Source organism: Triticum urartu, chromosome 6A (genome assembly GCF_056163025.1).
Source record: "Triticum urartu cultivar PI428250 chromosome 6A, HENAU_Tu73, whole genome shotgun sequence".
NCBI classification, from domain to species: domain Eukaryota; kingdom Viridiplantae; phylum Streptophyta; class Magnoliopsida; order Poales; family Poaceae; genus Triticum; species Triticum urartu.
In genome coordinates this window covers 255,740,208-255,745,377 of record NC_141878.1, presented here as the reverse complement: position 1 = coordinate 255,745,377, position 5,170 = coordinate 255,740,208, and the positions used below count along the sequence as shown (strand labels likewise).

Below are 5,170 nucleotides of genomic sequence, written 5' to 3'. Positions count from 1 at the left end.
GAAACCTCTTCCAAGATAGTAGATCATTACTAAATAAAGTCACAACCTCTCCAAATCCACTTTCATAATTGTCACAATAAGATTCAACATCCTCCAAAATAGTGGGATCATTACTTCCTAAAGTTGACACTTGATAGAACTAGAGAGAGAGAATGTTTGACCACATAATTGTGGGTTCCGTGTTACCTCATATATATAGACAGGTTACAAGATAATCGTGGAAACAAATCAATACAATCCTAACCATAATGGCCCAATTTATATGCAAATATAGGAGCACTAAATATGGCAGGTTATAACCAGATCGGATTGCCTAACAGCCCCCCGCAGTCACAACGGGAGATTCTCGGACGCTGAGACTGGACGGAAAGTCCAAGAACAATGGCGATGGCAAGCCTTTGGTGAAGATGTCTGGGAACTGTCGGGAAGAAGGCACATGAAGAACTCGAATGTGCCCAAGTGCAACACGATCTCGAATGAAGTGAAGATCAATCTCGATGTGCTTGGTGTGCTGATGCTGAACGGGGTTCGTGGACATGTAGACCGCGCTGGCATTGTCGCAAAAAATGACTGTGGCAGCTCATGAAGGAGTTGGCAAAGCCAACTTGCTTTAGTGACGGCATTAGCGACAGCTCGATACTCTGCCTCAGCGCTAGAGCAGGAGACGGTGTGATGGCGCTTGGAGGACCACGAGACCAGGTTGTCGCCAAGGAACACACAGTAGCCGGATGTTGATCGGTGAGTGTCAGGACAACTAGCCCAGTCTGCATCAGCGTAAGCAACAAGGCGATCCGTAGAGGAGGGTGTGAGGTGAAGGCCGTGGTGCAGGGTACCCTTGACGTAGCGGAGAACACGCTTGACCAAGGTCAAGTCCTGGTCACGGGGATCATGCATGTGAAGAACAATCTGCTGGACGGCGTAGGCGATGTCAGGACATGTGAACGTCAGGTACTGAAGAGCATCAGCTAGACTCCGATACTCCAAAGGATCAGCAACAGGAGAGCCGGCGGCAGCGGCTAGCTTGGGCGATGTGTCCACAGGTGTTGAGGCAGGGTGGCAGGAGCTCATGCCAGCATGCTCGAGAATCTCGAGAGCATACTGGGTCTACGAGAGGAACATCCCACTAGAGTCATGATGAACAACAAGGCCGAGGAAGTGGTGTAGCTCGCCCAAGTCGGTCTTGGCAAACTCGGCGCTGAGAACGATAATGATACGCTCAAGCAGGGTCAATGTAGAAGCCGTGAGGATGATGTCATCGACGTAGAGGAGAAGATAAGAAGTCCCCATGGAACCATGCAGATTGAATAGTGATGTATCCGACTTGGAGCAGGTGAAGCCGAAGGAGGTGATGAAGCTCGCAAAGCAGTGATACCATGCATGAGGGGCTTGCTTCAGGCCATAGAGTGCGCGGTTGAGGCGGCACACATGGTCAGGGTGAGCGGAGTCAACAAAGCCAGTTGGCTGGTGACAAAATACCACCTCGTTAAGACGCCCATGGAGAAAGGCGTTCTTGACATCGAGCTGGCGAATCTTCCAGTTGGAGGAGAGTGCGACAGAGAGGATGACCCGGGTGGTAGCTGGTTTAACCACCGGGCTAAAGGTCTCGGCGAAGTCAATGTTGTGCTCCTGGGAGAAACCACAGAGGACCCAACGTGCTTTGTAGCGGTCGAGGCTGACGTCGGGTTTGAACTTGTGACGAAACACCCACTTCTCGGAGATGACGTTGGCGTTGGCGGGAGGACGCACAAGAAACCATGTTTCATTGGCGAGAAGATCACCATACTCGTCTGTCATAGCCGTGAGCCAGTTCAGGTCTTTGAGAGCACCACAAACAGACTTGGGAACCGGCGATGGGACAACCGTGGGGGCCACAATAGGAGCGGTCGTGACAACAGCATGAAGGTTGAGGCGCTCATGAGGTCCGATGATCTTGCCAGCCTGTCGGTGGGTGACCATGCGATGAACTGGAACAACAGGAGTTGGGGACGATGGGGATGACGAAGTTGGCAAAGTCGTGGATGAAGCCATGGACGAGCTCGACGTGGGAGACGCAGCGCCAGAGGCCGCGTACTCGAGATCAGCAGCAGATGCAGGGCCGCTATCGGGCAAGGCCGGTATGGAGGCCTGCTGGGCCGGAGAGACCGGCGAGCGGGTCAGCGAGGTTGATGAGGCCGACTTGGCCGGCGAAGTAGGCGAGTGGGCCGGCGTGCTCGGCAACAAAGGAGACCATGCAAGTGAGACTGGGGTAGGCGTGAAGCGAGGTCCAGCGGACCGACGTGGGCCAGCGTGCATGGGAGGCATGGGGACCGAGGCGGGGTCGTCGATCGGATCGTTGTCCGTGGATGATGTCGACCCGTGCTGCTGCATGTTAGAGACAGAAAAATTGGGTGCAAAGGGAAATCGAGTTTTGTCAAAAATTACATGGCGGGAGATGATGATGCGCCGAGACTCAATATCCATGCAAAGGTAACCACGATGATTGGAGGGATAACCCAGAAAGACACACGCGGCGGAATGATGGGACAATTTTTTGTGGGGCATTATGGTGGTGAGGTTGGGGTAGCATAGGCAGCCGAAAGTGCGAAGGAGGGTATAATCTCGTGGTTTTGAGAAGAGGGCGAAAAATGGACATGGGGCGGTGAGTGCTTTGGTGGGTAGTCTGTTTAGGAGATAGGTGGCGGTGTGGAGATCTTTGACCCAGAAATTTGAAGGCATACTCGCTTGGAAAAGGAGGGTGCGTTTGATCTCGTTGACAGTACGAATGATGCGTTTAGCTTTACTGTTTTGTGGGGAAGTATAGGGACACGAGAAACGCAGCTGAATCCCATGGTGGGCGGAGAGATTCTGGAGGGCGTGGTTGTCGAATTCATGTCTGTTATCACACGGAATTGCTTGAAGAGAGAGAGAACTGTGTGGCGACATAAGCACGGAAGTTAGACAGTAGGGAAAAAGCTTCAGATTTTTTACGTAGAGGATACGTCCATAGGTAGTGAGTGAAGTCATTTAAAATAACAAGAAATATTTATAACCAGAAACACTCGCAATAGGTGAAGTCCAAATATCACAATGTATTAATTCAAACAGACGATGAGTATTTGTTGTAGAAGTAGAGAAAGGTAAACAAACATGACGGCCAAGTTGACAAGCATGGCATAAACTAGGATCCTTAAGCACTTTATTAATAGGGAGTGATAATGACGAAGCGAGGCACCGGAATGCATCGAGACCAGGGTGGCCGAGGCGCCGGTGCCAGAGGCTGGATTCGACGGTGAAGGTGGTGTGGGCGTGATGCAAGGAGGAGGTTGGGTATAGATCACCGGAGCTACTGCACCGAAGAATCACGGCTCCTATCTTGAGATCCTTCACAGAAAAACCCCAATGGTCAAATTCAATCGAGCATAAGTTGTCACTAGTAAACTGACGAACGGAAATTAATTTTTTAACTATGCAAGGGGTGAAGAGAACATTCTGAAGAGTGAGTTTATGAGAGGAAGATGTAGAAAGGGTTGCATTGCCGGAGTGAGAGATAGGAAGAGAAGAGCCATCACCGACCAGGATGTGTTTATGTGGAGGAGTAGAAGAAATAGAGGTGAGGTTACCGGTAGATGAAGACATGTGAGTGGATGCTCCAGTGTCCATGATCCACTCTGTAGGAGCCTGCATGCTCATGGTGTTGAAGTAGTTGGCGAGGGCAGAGGGATCCCATGTTGGTGTCGAGGGGGAGCCGTAGGTGGGGTAGCCGCTGTAGGTGAAGGTCGCGGGTGATGGAGGCGCAGGCGACGGAGCTGGCAGGGCCATGTAGCCCTGAGACGGACGAGACGGCAGTGCGGCACGGTGCGACCCGAGGAGGCTCGGAGCATGGCCGTGTCCAACGGCGGGGTAGATGGGTCTACCATGACCCGTCAGTGGATACATGTGCATAGCGCCGATCCATGGACTTTGCAGGCTGGGGAAGAACGGGGCGCCACCGCCACCTGTGTTCTTCTTCTTGCCCTTGTACCGGCCTGAGCTGGAGTTGTTGGGGGCGTTGTGGGCGCCATAGCCAGGCCGGCCGGCATGGAGTTGCTGCGGCAGAGGAGCAGGGCTACCGTGGGAGCCCCCCGCAGCTGTGGTGGTGTAGAAGACCGCGGCCAACGACGAGCGCGTGGACGATGGCTTGAGTTCTTGGAGAAGGAGCATGTTGCGAAAGTCAAGAAAGGTGAGGAAGGGCTTGAGGAGGGGCACGAGGTTCTCGATTTCCTTGTAGTCATCGTGGAGGCCCTTAATGGTGTTCCACACCAGGGTGTCGTCGAAGACGGGAGCGTTGACGTCCGTGAGGGCATCGACGGCCGTCTTCTATTCGAGACAGTAGGTGGTGACGCTTTTGTCCCCTTGCTCGATGTTGTGGAACTTCTGGACAAGGAAGCCTGCACGGGCTTGCTGGTTGTCCCGGAAGAGGGCGGTGATGCCGCCGAGGACAGCATAGGCGGTGGTGCCCGCTGCCATGACCATGTCAGCGATCTCGGAGGTGATGGAGCCGTACAGCCAGCGAAGGACCATGGAGTCCATCCGCAGCCACTCTGCGTCGGCCAGAGGAGTCGCTGTGTCGAGTTGATTGGCGACGGCAAATTGGGTGACCACGATGGTGAGGTAGTAACGCCACTTGGTGAATTTCGAGGCTTTGATGTCGAGGGTGACAGGCATGATGCTCTTGATGTTTTGGATGGCCATGGCCTGAGGGCGGCATGGGGATGGGGAATGTTGCCGGCGTCGGACATGGCGGTAGCTGGGGAGGGAGAGGTTTTATAGCTTGGAATGTGAGGGCAGCGGCGGTAGTGTAGAGGGGCGGTAGCGAAACGTTTGGCTAATACCATGATAGAACTAGAGAGAGAATGTTTGACCACATAATTATGGGTTTCGTGTTACCTCATATATATAGACAGGTTACAAGATAATCATGGAAACAAATCAATACAATCCTAACCATAATGGCCCAATTTATATGCAAATATAGGAGCACTAAATATGGCAGGCTATAACCAGATCGGATTGCCTAAAAACACCCTTCCGAACCCACTTTCATCAATATAATCATCATAAATAGGAGGCATGCTATCATCATAATAAATTTTCTCATCAAAACTTGGGAGACTAAAAATATCATCTTCTTTAAACATAGCATCCCCAAGCT

At 52.2% G+C, this 5,170-nt stretch overlaps 1 pseudogene; it reads right to left on the bottom strand.

The window, feature by feature from the left end:
• Positions 1-3,322: 3,322 nt before the first annotated feature.
• On the bottom strand, positions 3,323-4,853 carry LOC147964922 (uncharacterized; annotated as a pseudogene).
• Between the last annotated feature and the right edge of the window lie 317 nt (positions 4,854-5,170).